Here is a 24534-nt window from a genome sequence, read left to right as displayed (position 1 = left end):
AAAAATAAAAAAAAAAAAAATACCTACTGCTGGAGCCTTGCTTAGAAAAAAAAAACAACTAGATTAATTTTCTACTCTTTGGTATCATTTTTAGGACTTTTATTATGAAAATTCCAAACTACAAGAAAAGCTCAGAGGATTTTATAATGAGTACCCATATATCCATCTACAATTAACACTGTGCTCTATTTCTTCATCACTTATCTTTACATATCAAATACACACATGGGCTATGTGACTGCTGCTGTGGTCAACATTATGTCTATGTTCATGTTGTTGAATAAAAATCATAAGTATAATATTCAAAGTATGCAGCCTGGTTTTGTTTTTGTTTTTTGGTAATGACACATCAGGATTTATTTAACCCATTTCTGCCTATTGAGTATTTGTGTTGGTTAAACTCTTTATTACCTTGAGAAATAATGAGAATGATTTGTTTTTCCAAGAAAAGTATCCTTTACTCCATAGGCGAAAAATCTAAGAATTAATATTTTCCCATGGATGAACACATATATCTAGAGTTTCTCATGTGTATTGCAGTAAGTTTTGTCAATGTAATTTTCCTTTGAAAGTACAATTTTCATAGCTGTAGTCAAAATACTGGAGAAGGATATGCTGTTGTTAATTAGAAAGAATGCAAGGATATAGTGACCATTGCTCTCCACTGAATTCCATCCTTCTCTTTTGAGGAGAGGACATGGCCAGGAACTTGTATTATTCCCATGGCTAATCAATGTACCAATGATAACTAACAAAGGCTGTCAGCTTCCTACATGTCAAGAGATGGATTACCATATTACATGAACTCGAACTTCATCTTAATTTTTTAGGATATAAAATGGAGTCTCAGAAAGACAATAAATTGCCAAAAGCCATCCACCTGCTTGGTGTAAGCTTGGATCTGAGCAAAAATTATCTGACTGCAGAATTATACAGTTACATCATTAAACCCTTTCCTTACTTCTGAGTCCTGACAGTACCACGTATTGCTACAGGGTCTAGAGGTGCAGGCTAATGTAGAGCAAAGTCCTGCCTGAATGGTGCTGTGTTGGACTGGGGGAGGAAGTGAGCACAGAGCATGAGCATGCTTGGATCTCAGGGGGAAGAACTCAGAATCTAGGGGTGCAGGGTGAGCACTACTTTAAATAGGAGAATCTGAGAAGGTCCTTGGATGTGGTAATCTTGAAGCTAAAGCCTGAAGAAAGTGATTTAAAAATATGCACATGACTATGGGAAGAGGTTTCTAGGAGTTGATGCTGGGTTCCAAGACAGGTGTGTCTGGCATGTGTGGGGAATAGGTATGTGGCTGAGCCTCCATAGGAGCCAGTGAAGTGACTGATCAGGAGGCAAAGAAGCCTCAAGGACCGTAGTAAGGACCTGGTTTACTTTCTCAGTGAAATAAACGGCAATTACAGGAATATAGCTTGGTCCATCCAGCTGCTTTTTTGAGTACAGAGTGCAGGCGTCCACGTGATGGCAAGAGGCAAGTGCAAACAACCACACTAAGATGCTGCCACTTGCCCAGGCTACAATTGGGTGGCCACTGAGCATGGAAGGAGAGTCTTGAAGAATGCAGGGACTAGGTACAAGGAAGTGAGGGAAAGTGAAATACCAGGGAGAATTCTCAGGCTTGCAAAGACAGAGTTTGTATTTAATGAGCAGGGAAAAGAACATGAAGGAACATGTTTGGGTGGTTTGTCAATGTTACACATGAAATATCCTACAGACACCCGACCATCAAGCTGTCTACTCCCTCTCAATTTCCTTGTGCCAGTGAAAGTAGAATCATACAACATAATACAGATGTCAATGACTGAGCCCCAGCATACGCTGTGGTCTCTCCTAGGCACACAACAACTGTGATTTATTTTACTTTATCCTGGTAATCTATGAGTGTAGTGTCTCCATTATGCTCCCAACTGTGCCCTGCTTTCCATTACGACAGTCCCATATCCATCTCAAGAAGGGAGCACAGGAAAGACACGAAGCACCATTGCTCAGTCTTGGATCTCAAGTTCAACTCCATTGATGCAGGGCCCAGACCAATCTCACATGTAGTTTTCTACCTCATCCTGGTATGAGGCCTTGAGCTGGGTGACCTCTTAGCCTCTGTTCTCCTTGGCTTAATGAATTGATGTGCATGCCTGTCTCAATGGTCAATGAGAAATTAAGCATGAATAGCAGAGATCATAGTTCTTGATCTCAGACACATTTACCATAGCCTTGTACTCCCATTCTTAGAATTCAACAAGCCTATATTTTTAATACTAAATAGAAGACAGTTGACCTGCTTGGTGCACCCCAGATTACATTAAGTAGGATTTCCTGGTTCATTTTTCTAAGTGTTAAAAAATTGGCAAAGAGCCTACAACCATTGATGTGGGTAAAGGACAACCATGTTCTATCCATATTATTGTTCTGACCTCCATCTGCACTGCAAATGTATTACACATCTTTGTATCAACCTAAAATGTTCCTATTTTATTTATTGATATCCATTTAAAAAATGTAACTGTTGAGTTGATTTTGAATTTTAACTCCTATAGTTCTTCCTCAAGTTGAACAGTGAAGGGAGCACTGGACAAGAAGTCAGAAAACATGGTTTCTCATCTCAGATGACAATGATGTGTGTCCATGGGAAGCATGTGGAATCTCTCTGGGCCTTTGTTTTCCCAGGAATGGAATGAAAGTCTCAGATAAGATGTGAGATGATCATTAAGGCATATTCAAGCTTGAAAATTCCTCTCTTTATAATTTCTTTTTTTAAAAGATTTATTTTATTTATTTGAAGGACAGAGAGAGAGAGAGAGAGACAGAGAGAGATCTTCCATCTCCTGAGTCACTCCCCAAATAGCCACAGTGGCTGGAGCTGGGCCGGTCCAAAGCCAGGGGTCAGGAGCTTCTTCCAAGTCTCCCACACTGTTGCAGGGGCCCAAGGACTTGGACCATCTTCCACCGCTTTCCCAGGTGCATCAGCAGGGAGTTGGGTAGGAAGTGGAGCAGCCAGGACTTGGCAGTGGGAAACCTGTACTGCAGGCTGGGCTTTAACCCATTGTGCCACAATGCTGGCACCTTTTTCATTTCTTACTTATATGATTGCATTTATGCATGTGTGTGTGTGTGTGTGTGTGTGTGTGTGTGTATGTTAGAGACAGACAGACAGAGAGAGAGAGAGAGAGAGAGAAGAGAGGAGAGGAGAGAGGCAGGGCAGGGGAGGAATCCTGAAGGGTAAAATGGTGTCTGGGAAAGTGTGTAGCAAATAACTGAATGACAACAGTGGTCATTTCTCTGAACAGATTCATGTGTATGTGTGCAAAGGGGAAAACTTCAAGCCCAATCCATTCATCATTTGGCTACTAAGTTGCCAAAAACGAATACTGATAAGAAGGTTGTTTTTCTGATTGCTTTTTTGGTATTGTCACTGATAAAAAAAATAGGGTACTAAAGGATGTTGTGAGATAAGAACAAAAGGACAAAGTTTGTTCTGCAACTCCATGAAAAGCCTGGAAGAATCTGTTTCTTGGACACAGAATCCAGCACAACTATTTCATTGGAAGGCACATTTTTCCGAAGGCACATATTCTGAATGCTTCTCAGTTCTCTTCTGTAATAGCCTGATAAACTCTGAAGTGCCAAAAACTTTCCACAAGGCTGTGCAATCAGGCAAGATTTTGTTATCATGGCCTAACAGTAAGGGAAGACCCTTGGGAGTATCTGTAAGAAGATGGACTCAACAATTGGTCAACATGTTCCAATGCTGTAAGCCTTCAAAGAGATATTCCATCTCAATAGCTTCTGCGATGGTATTTTAGGGAGTGGAAGCTAAAGACATCGTCTTTCACAATACTCGTGGCTTCATGTATTTTAGTTCAATGATTTCTAGATTTTGATCTTGATAGCAGTGTGTCTCTTTGAAAGAAGGGCACAAATGCTCTCCTGAGAAAGTTACAGCAGATCCCATTCCCTTTGTTCTGTGACTGCTGGGAAGTTCAAGGTTCATTTTATTTCCAAGCCCCACTAATAATAACAACCCAAACTGTTGGACCATTTGATGGGTTCTCCTCTGAAGGCACATATTTCATTCTAAATTTGGTTTTAGATAGATAGATGATAGACAGATACAACTTTGTCACTTGCAACCTTTTTCATCATTCTCCAATCATACGATACTGTAGTAATTTCAGCTCCTTCCTTTCCTTGCCTTCAAATTCTACTGTTTACCAATCCCTGTCAATTCTTGCACACACACCCCTTCTCCACTCCCATTAAAACAACCACCTAATACCAACTACATATCTGGAATGTCTGGTTCTCTTCCTTCTTGCTGTGGTCTGAATATTTATGTCCCTCAAAAATTTACATGCTGAAATATGATAACCAATATTCTGGTGATACAAGTAGCGCCTCTGGAAAGTATATATATGAGCAGGTCATGAGATCCTAGCCCTCATGAATGGGATTTGTACCCATGTAAGAGGCCTAAGTGTGGTTTTGTTGTTTATTTGCCCCTTTCATCATGCAAGATTGCACCAGACTGAGTCCTCTGGCACTTTGATTTTAGATTTCCTATTCAGAACTGTGAACAATATATTTTTGTTGTTTATATATTAGCCATTTAAAGATCTTTTGTTTTAGCAACATGACCAGACTAAGACATCTAGCCCACCAAGTCTTCCTATATTCTACCACACATTAATCTTTCTCTAATATATCTGTGGTCCTATCACTTCTTACTTTAAAAGCTCTCAACATTATATCTTCAGAAAAACTTAAAAAAAAAAAAACCTTCAGATGCTCCAGTCTCAATCTCTATTCTGCTTCTCTATCATTTTCACTGCACACTGTGAGTTCCCGGGTTTCTCCATCTTTTCCTTTCCTCCAAACACCCCTGCAACCATGCTGCCCACTTAATCCTAACTTTAATAACTTAGCATGTCAGCTCTCCCCTGACTTCCCATGACAGGAGGAATCTATTTCCCTCTAAAGTGTCAGAGGAAATGTTACTTCCCTTATGTTTGCATTATTGTATATGAGTATGGACAAACTATCTGGACATATTATTTGGAGACAGGCAAAGTACAGTGGTTGAGAGCATGAGGTCTGGAGCTTGCTTTAGAATTGTGAGGATACCCTGACCTTGAGCAACTTAAACACCCTGGCCCTGAGAGTCCTTATGTGAAAGATGGAGAGAAAAATAGTAACAATCATCTTAGTTTGATTCAAGGATTAATTCATTAAATACATAAATACAGCACTTAAATCAGTGTCTCACATCTAAGCACTCATTAAATACCACCTAGTATTCTCAGATCATATACCTAGAATTCCTAGTATTCTAGCATTCTTAGGAACATGCTCTTTTGGACTCTGGTCCTTGAGGGCAAATATCAAGCATCTTGAATTCTTACTGCACCAGCATGGAGATCCTTACAGATTCCAACCATTAATGGAACACATGGCATCTCTTTAACTCTGCAATCATCTTCGATTTCAAGTTTCATTGACACTTGCCCTTCAAAAATCCCTGATTCTTAAACATTAACTATTTCCAAAATATCATACAAGTGGACTTCTGGTGTTGGTTCCAACATAACAAGAGTTAGGAAGTTGTCAAACCCTCCCTACAACAAGAAAAAGCCAGAAGAACTTAAAAATTATTGACTCTTCTTGGGCCCATCAGAGAACTGGGTCACAGGGCAGAAGCACCAGGAGTTGTAAATGGGTAGGAACACTGGCATACTTCTGTTGATGAACACCTGGAGGCTGGGTATGAACCAGCCTGAGACTCAGAAACTTCTGGGGTGGGTTGAACAGCCTTCAGGGGATTCCCCCAACATGTTCGTAGGCCCACAGGATTCTCAAAGTGAATGTCTAAGTAAGATCACTCATTTCCTCTTGTAGGGGAGGCTAGGCTAAATCATTGTGAAACAGCTACAGGGCATTTGCCATAACACAGAATACTCTAGCAGGGAAAAGATTTTACTGGAGCCACATCCTTCCCATTCCAGCCTGCCTAGAGCCCTCCTATTCCACATGAGGGGGTGGGGCACAGTCAAAAAGGATTAAGGCTTTGGGGGCTAGACTTAGGGCATTGTAACCAGTGAAGGAAATGACAGCAAGAGGGTGAGGGGAATCGAATCATATGCCACCAGAGAAACACTCATGAAGGGTCTAGACCAGAAACACGGTTCCATCTAAACACCACGATATTGTTCCTTCTTATTCACAGACTCTACATCTATGGATGCAAACAACTGTGGATCAAAACTGTGTTTTTTTTAAAATTACATTTATACGGACTTATAGAGACATTTTTCTTATCATTATTCCCTGCACAACACAGTATAAACTACTATTTACTCTGTATTTGCATTTTATTAGGTACTATAAGTAATCTGGAGATGATTTAAAGTATACAGGAGTATAAAGTGTAGATTTCCATGCAAATATTAGGTCATTTTATATAAGAGACTTAAGCATCCATCTATTTGTAGGGGATCCAGGAACCAATCTCTGTGAATACTGAGGGATGACTGTAATTGTAATTGCTCAAACCTATCAGAATACCAATAAGATGTGAGTAGAGCAAAGTGGATTAATGCTGAAAGAACTAAACAGTGCATCTTCTCTCTAGGGGAGAGTACTTAGGGTAGTTCAATTCAAAAGGGAAGACAAATACAAGATGCTCTGGCACCCAAAACTATAGCAAACCTTAAATACAGATTCAGAGCCAGATTAACATAGATTTCCCTATTAAGGCCTATATCTCTTGATGTCTTGTTTTAGAAACATTTATTTGTTTGTCTGTTTGTTTGTTTGTTTAGAGAGGCAGAGTTACACAGAGAGGAGAGACAGAGAGAGAGACCTTCCAACGTGTTCACTCCTCAGGTGGTCACAACAACCAGGGCTGGGCCAGGCTGAAGCCAAGAGCCATGAGCTTCATCCGAGCTTCCCACGTGGGTGGCAGAGGCCCAAACATTTGGGCCATCTTTTGCTTCTTTCCAAAGACAGGGAAGCTGGATAGGAGGTGGAGCAGCTGGAACATGAATTGACATCCATTTGGGATGTCAGTGTTACAGGCGGTGGCTTTATCCTCTACACCACAATGCTGGTCCCCTCTTGTTATTTTTAATGAATAGAACATGATTGGCTTTCAACAATATTATTTGAAAGGTGACTGTAGCTAATAATAATGCATTGTATATTTCAAAATTTCAAAAGAATAGATTTTAATATTCTCACCACCCAACAATGATGAATTGATGAAGTGATAGAAATGTTAATTAACTTAATTGAATCATTCTGAAATGTGTACATAGGTAAAAACATCAAATAGTTTTTACAGAAATACAAAGAATAAATATTTTCTTTTTGTTAATTGTTGTAAAAGATAATTATTTAATGAAATAATAGTAACAATGTGATAGCAACATACAGATAAGTAAAATAGACAGTGATGTCACAATGGACAGGATAAAAGGATTGGCAATTCTCTACTAAGCTTCCTGTACCACACATAAAGCAGTATATTATCTCCAAGTTCAACTGTTTTGTTAAAAATCAAAGTTTGAATTTTAATTTTAACTTAAGAAAATATAATTACATTATTTTTATTAGAAGTATGATTGATCTAAAAGAGAAGTTAAAATGCAATCACATAAAATGCCCAAAGCCAGAGAAAACAGAGAAAGGGAGAGGTGAAGCCAATGCCAATCACAGAAAATAACTGGCCACAGGGTAGACACTTTAAATGTAAATGCTGTAAAAGGGATAATCAGAGTAGATGCTTTTTAAAATTCCAACATTGAGTTTTCTATGAGAAACTCACTTTAAACACAATGATGCAAGCATATTAAAATTAAAAGATTGGAGAGGTAAAGAGAATTGGGCTTGGTGGTTAAGACATGTACATCTCATATCAGTGTGTAGGATCAACACCTATCTCTGGCTCTTTAAAAAAAAAAGATTTGGGCCAGAGCTGCGGCTCAATAGGCTAATCTTCCACCTAGCAGCGCCGGCACACCGGGTTCTAGTCCCAGTTGGGGCGCCGGATTCTGTCCCGGTTGCCCCTCTTCCAGGCCAGCTCTCTGCTATGGCCCGGGAGTGCAGTGGAGGATGGCCCAAGTGCTTGGGCCCTGCACCCAATGGGAGACCAGGAGAAGCACCTGGCTCCTGGCTTCGGATCAGCGTGATGTGCCAGCCACAGCGCGCCAGCCGCAGTGGCCACTGGAGGGTGAACCAACGGCAAAAGGAAGACCTTTCTCTCTGTCTCTCTCTCTTTCTCACTGTCCACTCTGCCTGTCAATCAATCAATCAATCAATCAATAAATAGATTTGTTAGTTTATTTGAAAGTCAAAGTCACAGATAGATAGGGAGAGAGACTTCCCATCTGCTGGTTCACACCCCAAATGGTTGTGATGGCCAAGATTGGGTCAGGCTGAAGTCAGGAGCCAGGAATGCCCTGTCTCCCAAGTGGTGGCAGGGGCCCAAGTACTTGGGCCATCTTTTGCTGCTTTCCCAGGAGCATTTGCAGGGAGCTAGGTCAGATGTGAAGAAACCAGGGCTTGTACTGGTGCTCCTGTGGTATGCTGGCATTGCAGGAAGCAGCTTAACCCACTGTGTCACAATGCTGGCCACCATCTCTGGATCTTGATTCTAGCTTCCTAATTATATAGACCTTGGGAAGCCATGGTGATGGCTCAAACAGGTTCCTGGCACCCATGAGGGAGACCTGGATTGAATTTCTTGCTGCTGGCCTTGACCAGCCCACTGCCATTACAGGTGTTGGAGAGTGAATCTGTGAAAGGGAGTTTGTGTTCTCTCTCTCTCTTTCTCTCTCTCTCCCTCTCCCTCTCTATGTGTGTGTGTATTCCAAAAATGAATAAATGATGGTGGGGTATTGTGGTGTGGTGGGTTAAGCTATCATGTATGATGCTGCCATCCCAAATCGGAGTGCCAGTTTGAGTCCCAGCTACTCTACTTCCCTAATTATGCACCTGGGAAGACAGTGGAAGATGGCCTAAACGCTCAGACCTCTGTCATCCAGGTGGGAGACCAGGATGGAGTTCTGGCTTCTGGCTTCAACCTGGCCCAGACCTAGCTTTTGTGTCCACTTGGGGAGTGAACCAACTGATAGAAGATCTCTGTCTCGGGGCTGGCGCTGTGGTGCAGCAGGTTAAAGCCCTGGCCTGAAGTGCGGGCATTCCACATGGTCACTGGTTCTAGTCCCGGCTGCTCCTCTTCCAATCCATCTCTCCCCCGGTTCTAGTCCCAGCTGCTCATTTTCTGATCCAGCTCTCTGCTATGGCCCGGGAAAGCAATACAAGATTGCCCAAGTCCTTGGGCCCCTGCATCCACATCGGAGACCCCGAATGAGCTCCTGGATCCTGGCTTCGGATTGGCACAGTTCCGGCCTTTGCAGCCATCTGGGGAGTGAACCAGTGGATAGAAGACCTCTTTCTCTCTGTGTCTCTACCTCTCTCTGTAACTCTGTCTTTCAAATATATAAAATAAATATTTTTTTAAAAAAAGATCTCTCTCTTTCTCTTCCCACTCGACTCTGCCTTTCATATAAATAAATTAATAAGTTTTTTAAATGTATAAATAAATAAATGATAGAGAAAGATATACTAGGCTAACTAACCAAAAGTAAAATAGAATGATTATAGTAATTTCAAACAAAGCAGAAATCAAGCAAATTTTATCAGAGATAGACAGTGATATTACATGATAGAGATGTTAATTCCTTATATTTGTATGTACCTAGTTAAAGAACATAAAAATAGATGAGATAAAACTGAAGTAACTTAACAGTAAAAATATAAAAATTCACTGTTATCATTATACTTCAAGACCCCTCTCAGGAAATACAGAAATTTACTCACCTATTATATGCCACAGATAAGACATCTAAATCAATAAGAATCATTTATCAACTGGCAATTTTCCAATTAGTTAATAAATCTACATAAATTCATCAATTTGTGACTTCAAATCTCTTAATAAATATTTATAGAATTTTATATAATGATCAAAATCACTTTATTATAAAAACTACCTATCCTTACAAACACTCAAAGTATTTTATTCAGCTAAATTGAGAGAATATTAGAGATACTCAGCTTTGCCCAATATCAATGTATCATTACAGAGAATTTAGTGAAATTTTTTAGAAAGACTAGTAAGGGGGCTGGTGCTATGGTGCAGCAAATTAACGCCCTTCCTGATGTGCCGGCATCCCATATGGGCACTGGTTCGAGATCTGGCTGCTCCATTTCCAATCCAGCTCTCTGCTATGGCCTGGGAAAGCAGTGGAAGATGGTCCAAGTCCTTGGGCCCCTGCACCCAAGTGGAAGACCCAGGGGAAGCTCCTGGCTCCTGGCTTTGGATTGGTGCAGCTCCAGCCATTGCAGCCAATTGAGGAGTGAACCAGCAGATGGAAGACCTCTCTCTCTCTCTCTCTCTCTCTCTGCCTCTCCTCTCTCTGTGCAACTCTGACTTTCAAATAAATAAATTAAATAAATCATTAAAAAGACAAAAAAGACTAGTAAACAGCATGGCTTGTCCCAATTCAAATATGTAGCCAAAAGTTCTCCATGAAATCACAAAGCATATTTTTATTGATCTTGTCACTTTAAATTCTATCTATGGAAATCCCTCTTCTTTTTTTAATAAATACTTACTTATTTATTTGAAAGGAAGAGTTAGAGCGAGTGAGAGAGACCCATGTGGGTGCAGGGGTCCAAGCACCTGGTCCACCCTTTATTGCTTTCTCTGGCACATTAACAGGGAGCTGGATTAGAAGTGGAGCAGTCGGCCCTTAAACTGGTGCCCATATGGGATGCCAGCATCACAGGTGGTACTTTACTTGCTGCACCAAGTTGCTGGCCCCTGGAAATCCCTCTTCAAAACCAGGCCTGAGAGAGGCTCCAATGCCTCTGTTATTCTGCATACATAATGCAAGTGTGTGTCTTATGTCAGAATAAACCTAGTAAGATCAGAAGATTCAGAATGCTCCTCACACCCCTGCCCCTTCAGAACAGATCACAATATTCATAAAAAGAGGGCCCAAGATCCCAGCACTCACTAGATTTCTGGAAATATGAGTACATCACTAAGAATTTTGCGTCAAATGCATTTATAGAACCTTGAAACAAGTCATTCCCTTTTTCTCAACTATTATTTTCCTTTTATTCAAGCCCAAAGACTGTGTCTTGAGCCACAGTTTATTCCTTGCTGGCACAGCTCCAACAAAAGGGATAAAATGTATAGAGACATCTAATTTTTTTTTAGATCTTGGTAATTCAGAGAAAAGAAATGTCTAAGGGAATGGAATGCTGTCCATTTGACACGTGTAAAATATTCCTTATGTCCTCTGTCCATGCTCTTATAAAAATATTATTTTGGTTCTATTTCTAGATAATGAAAACCAATCAAGAATATACTTCAACTATGTGTTTTTGTTTGTTTCATTTTCTAGATGTGACGTTAGAGTTTTCTTTTTTTTTATTTATTTATTTATTTTTTGACAGGCAGAGTGGAGAGTGAGAGAGAGACAGAGAGAAAGGTCTTCCTTTGCCATTGTTTCACCCTCCAATGGCCGCCGCGGTGGCGCACCGCGCTGATCCGATGGCAGGAGCCAGGTACTTATCCTGGTCTCCCATGGGGTGCAGGGCCCAAGCACTTGGGCCATCCTCCACTGCACTCCCTGGCCACAGCAGAGAGCTGGCCTGGAAGAGGGGCAACCGGGACAGAATCTGGCGCCCCGACCGGGACTAGAACCCAGTGTGCCGGCGCCGCAAGGTGGAGGATTAGCCTAGTGAGCCGCGGCGCCGGCCCCGTTAGAGTTTTCTGATGTAAGATGCTCTGAATAGGTAGTAGCATATCTTCTCATTAATGAGCTAATCATCTACTTAGCCAATGGCATTCTCCAAAATGACTTGCATCACCTTGAACTATTACAAAAATTGCTTACTTTGGAAAGTCCCTATATAGAACCAATATCTATCAACCACCTACCATGAATGGGACATTTAGTAGTTTACAGAAGTCATGTACCCTCATCTCCAAAAATTAGCAGCACTAAACTTTTTTTTAAAGTATTGACTAAGTATACAGAAAGAGCAGTTTATAATCAAAATGCATTGACAGACATTTTGTCAATTATATTATGGCTCAATGGCCCAGCAGGGGAAACTATTTGGCTTACAGATGTCTGATTTCCATTGTTTTCCTGCTGTTAAATCGACAGCAAAGCACCTGTCTGTCTGAGATGCTCTTGGTTCACTGCTGAAGCACCACAGGGGTTGCTGCAAGGGTTTCCAGCACTCCATGACCGTCTCACCCTGACTCCACAGGTGCATCAGCTGAAAAATGGGATGGGTCACTGGCAGTTTCTCCTAAATAATGGAAATCTAATCTCTTCTCTAGCATATCTAACTATGAATGGTCCTACAAGCCAGTAGCACCAAGCAATGGAGTCACTAGGGAGCAAGGGGACAAGGAATCCTGAAGGGGGAAGAAAGATCTTCAGGTGGATAAGTAGGGCATTGGATTTATGTTTGGTAGAAATACCAAGGGCAAATTCAAGGGCAAATTACTATATTGTGTTTTACAATAATATTTATTAATCTATTTGAAAGGGATTGAGATCATCTGCTGGTATACTCCCCACAGACCCACAACAGCCAAGGCCAGAAGCCTGTAACTCATTCTGGATCTCCCATATGGGTAGGTAGGAACTCCAGTACTTAAGCCTTTATCTGCTGCATGCCATGCTGTGCACTAGCAGATGCTGTGCATTAGCAGGTTATTGGATCGGAAGCAGACCTGGGACTCGATCCCAGGGATTCCATTCCAAAGGGCAGCTTCACTGCTGCAACAAACACCTGTCCTCTGTTGTGTTACTGTTTGCTGTGCACACCACCTTGGCCTTACTCAAGTAGTCCTGGAGCCAACCCTTGGAGGTTTTTACCCTGAAGCAAAGCAAGAAACAACGTGCAGCTTTTAAATAGCCAGAGCAGTTGAGGTGGAAGTGCTGTTCTGTGATAAGAGCATATCTGGGCCAGCGCCGCGGCTCACTAGGCTAATCCTCCGCCTAGCGGCGCCGGCACACCGGGTTCTAGTCCCAGTCAGGGCGCTGGATTCTGTCCCGGTTGCCCCTCTTCCAGGCCAGCTCTCTGCTGTGGCCAGGGAGTGCAGTGGAGGATGGCCCAGGTGCTTGGGCCCTGCACCCCATGGGAGACCAGGAAAAGCACCTGGCTCCTGGCTCCTGCCATCGGATCAGCGCGGTGCGCCGGCCGCAGCGCACCGGCCGCGGCGGCCATTGGAGGGTGAACCAACGGCAAAAGGAAGACCTTCCTCTCTGTCTCTCTCTCTCACTGTCCACTCTGCCTGTCAAAAAAAAAAAAAAAAAAAAAAAAAAAAAAAAAAAACCTGTATTAAGAGCATATCTGGGCCGGCGCCGCGGCTCACTAGGCTAATCCTCCACCTTGCAGCGCCAGCACACAGGGTTCCAGTCCTGGTCGGGGCGCCGGATTCTGTCCTGGTTGCTCCTCTTCCAGGCCAGCTCTCTGCTGTGGCCCGGGAAGGCAGTGGAGGATGGCCCAAGTGCTTGGGCCCTGCACCCCATAAGAGACCAGGAGAAGCACCTGGCTCCTGGCTTCGGATCAGCGCGGTGCGCCAGCTGCAAAGCGCCGGCCGCGGCGGCCATTGGAGGATGAACCAACGGCAAAGGAAGACCTTTCTCTGTCTCTCTCACTGTCCACTCTGCTTGTCAAAAAAAAAAAAAAAAAAAAAAAAAAGCATATCTGTTTCATGCAGAACCATCTGACTCAGTATCTAGAAGGCAGTGGCCCAGAAGTGGACACAGATGGTAGAGAACACATTTCTAGAATGCCCCAGACGTGTGTTCTTTTCAGCTAATAACTGCTCCAGACAAAGGCTGGTTCAGAAGAGAGAACCTGGGACTTGGAGAAGAGACACATTCACATGGTTATCCTATCACACACTGACTGTATGAGCTTGCACCAGCATTTGCATTCTAAGACTCAGTTTTCACATCTGTACAACAGGATGACAGGTGAGAATATGGGGTCAGATGTGCTTCTTTGTAGATTGACAGGAAATGCAAGCACAGGAGAGGGATTGGTACCCACTAGTTGGTACTGGGCCTGGATCAGCCCAGAGGTACTGCAGGATTTGGCCTTGGAACTGCTGTAACGCAGCAGTGGCAGGCCCCAGACATGCTGACACTGAGATTTACTAACTGGCATTTATTTCTCTACCAAATTAATTACCTTGGGAGACAGAGGCATTGCCTTTTAAAACTCTGACAACCAGCCAGAGTTCTCAGACATCTCCAACATCACTGCCATAGTGATGACATTTTTCGAATAATTTATTTGGCTGCAATATGGTTACAGCTGACACATTTGTCAAAGATAAAAAGTAAGTACCATATGTATATATTTTTTTTTTCCTCTAAAATGGTTTAATGGGGCAGAGCTGTGCTCCAGAAAGTTATCTCATATCTTGAGACCTGAGTTTCTCTTTCTGGTTCAATTATCCTCTTGCAGTCAGAGTAACAGTGACGGTGATCATAACAATCAGGGGCATCTTTGGAGCTGTGTGGTGCATGGATCAAGCGCACAGACTCCATAGCTGCTGCTTTCCAGGTGTTGTGGGCAGATGACCTCCCTCTCCAGCTTGGTTTCCCAGTTATGAAAGGGTTGAGAAACATAGGGCCTCCAGGGTCCTTATAGGGATCAAATGAGCTGATGATTGTAAGAGCTCAGAGCAGTGTGTGGCACATAATAATATGTGGACATAAGCATCATGGGGAAGTGGAGGGTTCCCAGGTTCCATCATTGAGTAGTTCCTGTGTCTAGAATTCCCTGACATTATGCTTGGTTCAAATTTAACTTTTAAAATGATTTTAAACTTTATCTTAGTTAATATATAGATTATAAATCAGCAAAACAAAACACAAGAGGCTGGAGATTAGCTATGTGTACTCCCTAAAATAATGCTTACTAGACTTAGGTTGGGGTAAAAATGGGAGAAAAAGAAAAAATTGAAAAGGCAAGTGAAGGGTGAGCCTGTGGCCTTGCAGTTAAGACAAAGTTAGAAATCCCATATCGGGTTGCCTGGATTCACTCCCTGGCTCCGGCTCCCACTTGTAGCTTTCTGTAAATGCAGACTGTGGGAGGCAGTGGTGACAGCGCAAGTGATCAAGTTCCGCTGCTCACATGGGAGACCTGTGTTGAGTTCATGCTTCAGTATGTGCATTTGTGGAATAAACCAATGGGTGGGTTCTCTCTCTCTCTCCTCTCAAACTAAACAAACAAAAACCCTCTCTCTCCTAAAAACTCCAAGCTACTACTAAATGCCTTTTCCTCTATCACACTAATGAAATTGTTTTTTGAAAACCCCATATAAAACAAAACAAAAATCCTGACCCAGGCAGTCAATACTCAAGAGGGTTGTCAATCTACATTACTCTTCAGTAGATTAAAGAATCTTCCAGGCGTACGAAACCCTTCAGCTCATTTCTCAGAACAGCATTCCAGCCTTCATGCCCTCTTTCCTTTCAAAACACTTCCCCAAAACACAAAAGCTTGCATCATTGAGTCTCTGTACCTAAGAAGTAGTTATCCAAAAGCAAAGTAAATGCTATATAAAAATATGTAACAGAAATATGAAAGATGTAGGAAAGAACTCTTCTCTCATAGAAAAGTAACCTTTGCTTCACATGATTCTTTTGTTAACTCTCAGGGTTTTGTCTGCCCCATGAGTAAGACAGCAGTCTTTGGATTCTATTGGATAAAAAACAGGAAAGGTCTGAGGAAGTAAAGACCCTGTGACTGGAATTGGAGCTTTTACTGCTGACGCTTTGGCTCCATCTTTGCAGACCTCAAATTTGGCTTCATGAAAGACATGAGAAACATGAAGGTTTTCTGACCTCAATATTTTTGTAAAATTTGCCTTTGATGGATCAAACATCTCAGTAATGCTAAGGGCTCTCCTTAAAATCGTATGTTCTGTGGAGAGGACAATGTCAATCACATGCCTGGTTTCCAAAAAAAAATTTCAAAGATTGATTTAGGGACTGGTATTGTGGCATAGTGCATAAGCCGCTGCCTGCTATGCTGGCAACCCTCACAGGTACCAGTTTGTGTCCAGGCTGCTCTATTTCTTATCCAGCTGCCTACTAATGGCCTTGGAAAAGCAGAGGAAAATGGTCCAGTGTTTGGATCCCTGCCACCCACGCTGGAAACTCAGATGAAGCTACTGGCTCCTTGTTTCAGCCTAACCCAGCCCTGGCTATTGTGGCTATATGGGGAATGAACCAGTGGATGGAAGCTATCTCCTGGGAAAAGTTATCTTTAAAAAAAAGTTTGATTTATTTTTATTTGAAAGGCAGAATGGCAAAGAATGAGGCAAAAACACACAAATATCTTCAATCCACTGGTTCACTCCCCAAATGCCTACAATAGCCAGGACTGGGCGAGGCTGAAGACAAGAGCCAGAAACTCCATCTGGGTCTCTCATGTGGCAGCAGGAACCCAAGCACTAGGGCCATCAGTTGCTGCCTTCCTAAGCACATTAACAGGAAGCTAGATCAGAAGCAAAGGAGCCAGTACTTACACTTGATCTTAGCCAAATGGCCGAGAAGCGATGAGCAGCCAGTACTTAAACCTGTACTCTGCCCTGGGCTGTGAGTGTCTCAAGCAGCAGTTGAACTTGCTGCACCACAGTGTTCACCTGACGACTTCATTTTGACCCTCACAGCATCTGACGTTTGCAAGCAATCCTTTGCACAACTATACTGACATTGTTGGGCAGATTTTTCAAAATGGTGATGTAAGCCCAATATAAAAGGCTGATGGTGTAATGAGGGTTTGACTGTTTCTCAACCATAAAGGACCTTCCCTTTATAGAGTGTGTCCATCATGTACTCCCATTGGAATCCCAAAGTCACAGAGAAACTGTACCTACGTCCCTCACATGTGCTTTTGCATATGTAGCCATGGCACTCTAATGGACATCTACACCCTTGGGTAAATCAAATAAGAATCTATACTGGGCACGCTAGAGTCTTTTCCATATTTAGAAATCTGCTGTTACTCCATCTTTCAGATGAGAGCAGTGAGGTTTAGAAAAGTGAAGAAAGCTCCCAGATACAAAAGGAGAGGGCTAGTGGCTGTGTGATAAGATCTGAGGGACACTGAAAGGTCACCCTCTCCAACCTTCCAGCCCCAGCCCTCTTTCCCTCCATCCACTGTGGGGTGCTGAAGAAAGGGCATGATGCTTGCAGGGATCTGCTCGGACAGGGCAGGCAGGGTCACCTCAAGAGTGACAGGAGCAGGATGTCCTCATTCCAGTTGGCCTGTCTTAGCAATGCCATGACCAACTACTCAACCTCTCTAAACAAATTGCTTCACCTAAATAGCAATAAAAATAACTCACCTTCAAGACTGTGCAGAGGGAACCTCCACTCTGGATAGCAGTGGTTTGCCACGCAGACTCCTTCCTGCTGCAAACTCCACTCTTGTCAGTGTATGAGGCGTGCACAGTCAGCCTGATCATCTGCACCTGGCAGCCCCAGACCCCCAAGTATGCAAGTCTGCGGGAATGGGAAGGCGGGGACAGGCGGAGACTGGGAGAGAACAGGTAGGGGCAAGCACCATGAGTGTGGGGTGGGCAAAGACAGACAATGACAAAGGTCCTCCTCACTCACAGCACCGCAGGGAGAAAGGACTCTCAAGGAGCAGTGTGTTCCTGCCCTACCTCAGCACAAGACATGGTAGGCAAGCCCCACCTGTTAGGAGGCTCCAGCCGGCAGTCAACCAGCCTCTTTTATGTACTTGGACAGCAGGAAGAGAACAGAGGGATTACTTTAAAAATTGGCTTAATTTAATACACACACACACGTCACACAGCATTTGGATGAGAGAGCTCTTGGTTCTCTCTCCAGGTCTCAACAAGGTTTAGACTGTACTTAACCCGAAGCACATAAAGGAAAAAAGGAGATATTGGTGGCTCCTGAAAATAAGCCTCTGCTGGTTTGTTTGTACTTTTGCATACCAATAGCATGTTGCTGGAAGCTAAAGTGATACAGCAGAATGCAATATTCCTGACCTGATCAGCCTGACCACCTGCACTGAAGACACAAAACCCATGACAAAATGCAGATAACGCCTCTCTGTAGGCAGTGAGCACCAGACTTGGAATGTGAGCTTCCTGGGAGCCTTTAAGAATCATTTCCCAAATCAACATAGTTCACAGACCTTTTGGCCATGGAAGGATGTGAGCACAGTAAACCAGAGTCTATTCAGTACCAATGAATGTAAACTTGAGACAAAAGAAGTACTGCATCGGGGGAACTGGGTCTTCTTTAATTGGTTTCTATTGCCCTATGGATTTCTGGCATCTCATTATGGCCAGTATGTTCTCAAAAGAAAGATGCAGAAGGATGCTGGGACATCAGTGCATGGGGATGAACAATCTCCAAAGCTCTTCCAACCAAGTTCCTGGTTAATTGTATGTTGACAGGAAATGTACTGAATGGATAACATTCTAAGATGCTTGAATCAGGGAAATAAGAGATGCTGATGTCATTCTCAGATCAGCCCTCCCAAGGGGCAGTCTGGAGTGCTGATTTGACATTCCTGAGCAGCCCTGCTAGGGAGCAGGCATGTGTATTTAGTGGCAGAACCTCCCCTAAGGAGCAGGGAGATAATAAACATGTGACTAGTATTCCTTAGTTTGAAGACACCCACATCCCATGTGTCCATGGGTTCCACATCTATAGATTCAACCAGCCATAGGTAAAAAATGTTCAGATAATAGTGCTAGAAACTTCCAAAGTGCAAAGTTGCATTTGCAGTGCCCTGAGTACTACGCTGAACTCACATGACTGAAGTTACGTTTAGGTTCTGTATTAGGTATCACAAGTAATCTAGAGATGATTTAACATGGAAGATGCGTGTAGGTTATATGTAAATGCTCATTTTATATAAGGAATTTGAACACCCATGAATTTTGGTATACAAGAAGGTCCTGCAACAAAACTCCTGCAGATACTAAGGGTGATTGTATTTAGTATCTAACCATCATAGTAATAAAACACATCAATGCTCATGATATAGACAACATCACAGCATACTATTGGCCTTGAAGATATTTCCATCCATTATTTTTGCTTTTGTCTCCAACAGTGAATAGTGAAAGCATAGTCAAGGACTTAGCAAAGAAATGCATTTGAATCAAGTTATTTGAATCAGGAAAATTCTTTTGTGTGAGAGACTTAGATTTGACATACATATGTGTACATTTGCCTAGAGGCATAAATTTTTATGGATTTTTTTTAAGTTAATGAAGATCAATCTCATAGCTGGATTCCAAATCTACAGTTGAGAGCCTACAGGACATAGAGTGGTATTAAGGAAGGGGTTGGAAGTAAATGGGAAAAACATTTTTTTTTTGAAAAGAGACCTAAAAAATGCTATTGATATTGAGGAAAACACATACATTTTAAGGACATAATGATTGTTGTTCAAAGTCCTCTGGGAGGACTGCTTTCCAACAACACACTTTCCTTGGTATGAGGCTAGGATACTGAATAATTGAGATGTGGCCACTCCACATCGAAGTGTTCTATGGATATAAAGCATACATGGGTATGTAAGACATAGTATTAAATTAGTTCACACTAATTTATTAAAATATATCATTATTTTTGTTGTTTGCACTTTTGGTGTTTTGTCTGAGAAACCATAAGATGATCCAAAGTCACAAATATTTCTACTCAGTATCTTCAAAAAGTTTTATAGATTGGCCCTCACATTTTGTTTACGGCATGAAATGGGATCTAACTTCATTCTTTTCCATGCACATACCCATTTGTCTAATGAGTGTTGGAAGACTATTTTTTCCCACTGAATTTTATTGACACCCTTGTCAAACATCAATTAATTGTAAGTGCATTGATTTGCTTCAGGACTCTCAATTTGCATCCATTGATCCACAGGTCCATCTATGCACCACACTTTCTTGATCACTGTACCTGAGTGGTAAATTTTGAAATTAGATATGTGAGCCTTCTCAACTTTTTCTTTTTCAAGATTGTCTTATATAGTGAATTTTTATAATTTACATTTTAGGGTCATCTTGCCAATTAAAAAAAAAAACCACGTGGATTTTTTACCTGGATTGTGCTGAATCCATAGACTGCTATGTATCTAGTGTCATCTTTAAAAAACAAGATTTATTTATGTACTTATTAGAAGGCAGAGTTACACAGAGAGATAAGGATGGACACAAACACACACTCAAAGACACACACACACACACACACACAGAGATCTTCCATCTATCAGTTCACTCCCTAAATGATTGCAATGACCATGGCAGGGCCTGGCTGAAGCCAGGAACCAGCAGTTTTATCCAGGTCTCCCATATGGTCTACCACATGAAACAAAAAAAAAGTCAGAATAATTCAAATCAGGATGGCAACTGGGTGTCTAATAGTTTCCCTTTTATACTCTCACAACACTGGCCTTTTGGAATAAGAAGAATGAGTAGGAATATTGTCATTCTGGATAAAGATTTTCTGGTGATGTTTTCTTGGGCATTTTTTGCTAAAGCTTTGAATAAGTTTCTCAAAATATTTTCATAAACAGAAGATGTTATTTTTCTCTGGCAATTCAACAAGCAAATGCCTTGTGCATTTCATAAATCTGTTGCCATGACATCTGCTCTGAACGGATCCATTATACTTTGAACCACTTTGACCGCTTGGTAGCCATTGCTTTGATTGTGCTTTGTCCCCAGATTCTATTGGTAAAATCAATCTCATTTCCTGTTAGAGTTCTTCAAATAAATCCTTCATCTTTTGATTTCACTTGTTTAAAATTTCCATTAACAGCTCTCCTTTTTTATTCTGTAGTTGATCTGAGCACAACAGTTTGGGCATCTATCAAGAAAATGCATGGGGCCGGCGCTGTGGCTCACTAGGCTAATCCTCTGCCTTGTGGCGCCAGCACACCGGGTTCGAGTTCCGGTCGGGGTGCCGGATTCTGTCCCGGTTGCTGGCCGCGGCGGCCATTGGAGGGTGAACCAACAGCAAAGGAAGCCCTTTCTCTCTGTCTGTCTCTCTCACTGTCCACTCTGCCTGTCAAAAGAAAAAAAGAAAAGAAAAAAAGAAAATGCTTGGAATATTGAAAAATTTTCTGTCAGAATTGTATGAGCTGAACTAAATGAGCTGTATATTGTTGGCTATTGTTTCTGCTACTAATTGCTGGTCTAATTCAATTAGTACATGACTAGGAAGATTTTACTTCATAAATTGATGTGAATTGTCTGCCACTCTGGGCCTCATATTCAACATTATTTTGTTTCTTTTTAAAGTGATTTATCCATTTTTAAATTGCTGATTTCTTTGGGGGCATAATCCCCATAAAGCTTCCATAAAGTATCAGTGATTTCACAATTCTTTGACCCACGCGTCACCATAAATTTAACGTATGCTCTTGCTTCAGCTTAGTAGTATTCATATTGCTCTGACAGGGTATTTTTCAAACTGATGTCTTATTCTTTTCAATATTTCAGACTAGTTCCTGTTCACATATTTTATAACAAATTAGTGGGAGGTTATTTTGTTGGAAAAATTTTTGACACCTATGATTAGTTTTTCCATAATATGCATTTTTCCATTAATTTTTTGAAGACTCCACATACATAACATTTTTGGATTGGTAGTTTTCAATCAGCTCTGATTCTTATGGTGATTCATTCACAGTGTTGTATGCATCAGTAATTTCTTCATTTTTGTTGCTGAGTAGTATTCCATCTCAAGGATGTACCAAAATTTCGCTTAATAGTTCATCCATTTATGGATATGATGATTGTTTCCATTTTTTAGCTTTTATAAAAATATTATGAACATTGTATGGACAACTTTTTGTGTCAACATAATTATTCATTCCCCTGTGATTAAATGTCCAAGTGTTCAATCAATAGGTCACATGGTAAGTACACTCTTAGTTTTAAAAGAAGCTTTCAAACACTATCACCAACAATGTATGCAATTTTTCCACATCCTTTGCCAGTATTTGGTGCATCATTTTTGTTTAATTTTAGCCATTCTAATGGGTGCATAGGGATAGCTCATTGTGGTTTTAATTTACAAAAAGTTAAATATGTTTAATATCTTTTCAGTGCTTATTTTTACCTGTGTATCATCTTTGGTGATAGAACTACTTATTTCTTTTATCAATTTTTAACTGGACTGTTTTTGCTTAGTTTTTAGTATATATTTTAAGTTATATTAAAATATATATTATGCAAAATTTACCATTTTACTCATTAGGTATACAATTCAGTAGCATTAAGTGCATTCACAATGTTTTACAACCATCATCACACTTTATTTCTAGAATTTTTTCATCCTTCCAAACAGAAACTGTACTCATGAATAACCTCATTCTCTCCTCCCCTTCCCCTTCTAATTCCCTAATGAAAACTCTTCTACTTTATTCCTCTGTGAGTTTTTTCTTGGTACTTCATATAGGCAGAACCATGTCCTTTTATTTGTGGGGGCAGGTAATTTCGCTTAGCACAATGGTTTTTTTGTTTTTTGTTTTTTGTTTTTTTGACAGGCAGAGTTAGACAGTGAGAGAGAGAGACAGAGAGAAAGATCTTCCTTTTTCCGTTGGTTCACCCCTCAAGAGGCCGCTACAGATGTCATGTTGCGGCTGACGCACTGCACCGATCCAAAGCCAGGAGGCAGATGCTTCCTCCTGATCTCTCATGTGGGTCCAGGGCCCAAGGACCTGGGCCATCCTACACTGCACTGCTGGGGCACAGCAGAGAGCTGGACTGGAAGAGGAGCAACCGGGACAGAATCCAGCACACCAACTGGGACTAGAACCCCGGGATACGGGTGCCACAGGCAGAGGATTAGCCTAGTGAGCCGCGGGGCCAGCCGCACGATGTTTTCAAAATCATAGTATTCATCAAACCATCATTCTTATAGCTTGTATTAGAATATCACTAGGCATTAGTGAAATATAAATCAAAATCACAATGAAACACAACTCTCATCCATTAAGATGGACCAACAAAAATGCAAACAAAGGTCTTAGAGAGAATGTGGAGAAATTGGAACCCTTGTGCATTGCTGATGGCATTGTAAAATGGTACAGTTGCGGTGGAAAACACTATGGTCTTACAAAAGAAAAGAAAAGAGAAGAGAAGAGAAGAGAAGAGAAGAGAAGAGAAGAGAAGAGAAGAGAAGAGAAGAGAAGAGCGTCCAGCCTTTGTCTTTTCAATCTCTTAACAAGGTTTTTGGTAGACCAGTTTTCCATTTCACAAGATCTCACAAGTTTTTCTTTTATGAATCTGCTTTTGGTGTCAAGTTTAAAAATGTTACTAGTCTTAGGTTGTAAAGATTTCTCTCCTTTTTTTTATTATTATTATTTTGACAGGAAGAGTGGACAGAGAGAGAGAGAGACAGAGAGAAAGGTCTTCCTTTTGCCATTGGTTCACCCTCCAATGGCTGCTGCGGCTGGCACGCTGCGGCCAGGGCACCACACTGATCTGAAGCCAGGAGCCAGGTGCTTCTCCTGGTCTCCCATGCGGGTGCAAGACCCAAGCACTTGGGCCATCCTCCACTGCACTCCTGGGCCATAGCAGAGAGCTGGCCTGGAAGAGGGGCAACCGGGACAGAATCTGGCACCCCAACTGGGACTAGAACCCAGGGTGCCAGTGCTGCAGGCGGAGGATTAACCTATTGAGCCGCGGCGCCGGCCCTCTCCTATTTATTTTTAATAGATCTTTTTTTTGTATTTTGGTTTTAGTTTAAGATTTTAATCCACTTGAAGTTAATTTTTGTATAAGGTCAAGGTTAATTTTTCAAGGTTAATAGAACTTCAGAAATCAATTACCATTTTATTTGTTGTTTGATAGTATATTAGTCAGCTTCTGCATTACTAGAACAAAGCAAATAACTCATTAGAGGTAATGAGATATACAGTTGTAGCAGGGAATTAAAGATAAGCATTCTATGTTCTATATAATCAGGAAGCTTCCTGGAGAATAAATGTAAATTAGTTTGACCCCTTCTGACAAGTCTGGTTATCACAGTGAATGCCAAGTGATTGGCATCTATACCTGACACCTGAAATGCTTTCCTACAAAGCTTGGTGGTTGTTCACATGGAGAGAGCTGATAGTAAACATGGGTATACTGAACCTTGGAATTAACTCAAAAAATCATAACCAAGTAATTTTAACAAACTTAAGATGGAAATTCTGATGATACACACACAAAAAAAGTCTAATGAAAGTCAAGAGCATGAATACTTTTGTTATTTTCAATGCTTTCTGCACTGTATGACTGAAATGTAAACTAATGATGGTCACATGAACACCCAATAGAAATAGCACCATGCATTAACGTGACTAGTGTCTCAGGGTTTAATGCTGCAAAATAAATAGCAGACAGTGGAATGCTAACTTTTTTATTGTTGA

General features: G+C 41.5%; 1 protein-coding gene across 1 annotated transcript in view; it reads right to left on the bottom strand.

The window, feature by feature from the left end:
• Positions 1 to 24534, bottom strand: part of GABRG3 (gamma-aminobutyric acid type A receptor subunit gamma3) — a 679184-nt gene that overhangs the window by 241687 nt on the left and 412963 nt on the right. The window lies entirely within an intron of this gene.

Source organism: Oryctolagus cuniculus, chromosome 12 (assembly GCF_051225735.1).
Source record: "Oryctolagus cuniculus isolate XC-2025 breed Fujian yellow rabbit chromosome 12, ASM5122573v1, whole genome shotgun sequence".
Lineage (NCBI taxonomy): Eukaryota > Metazoa > Chordata > Mammalia > Lagomorpha > Leporidae > Oryctolagus > Oryctolagus cuniculus.
The sequence above is the reverse complement of the archived record's forward strand: the minus strand, read 5'-3'. Positions and strand labels throughout refer to the sequence as shown.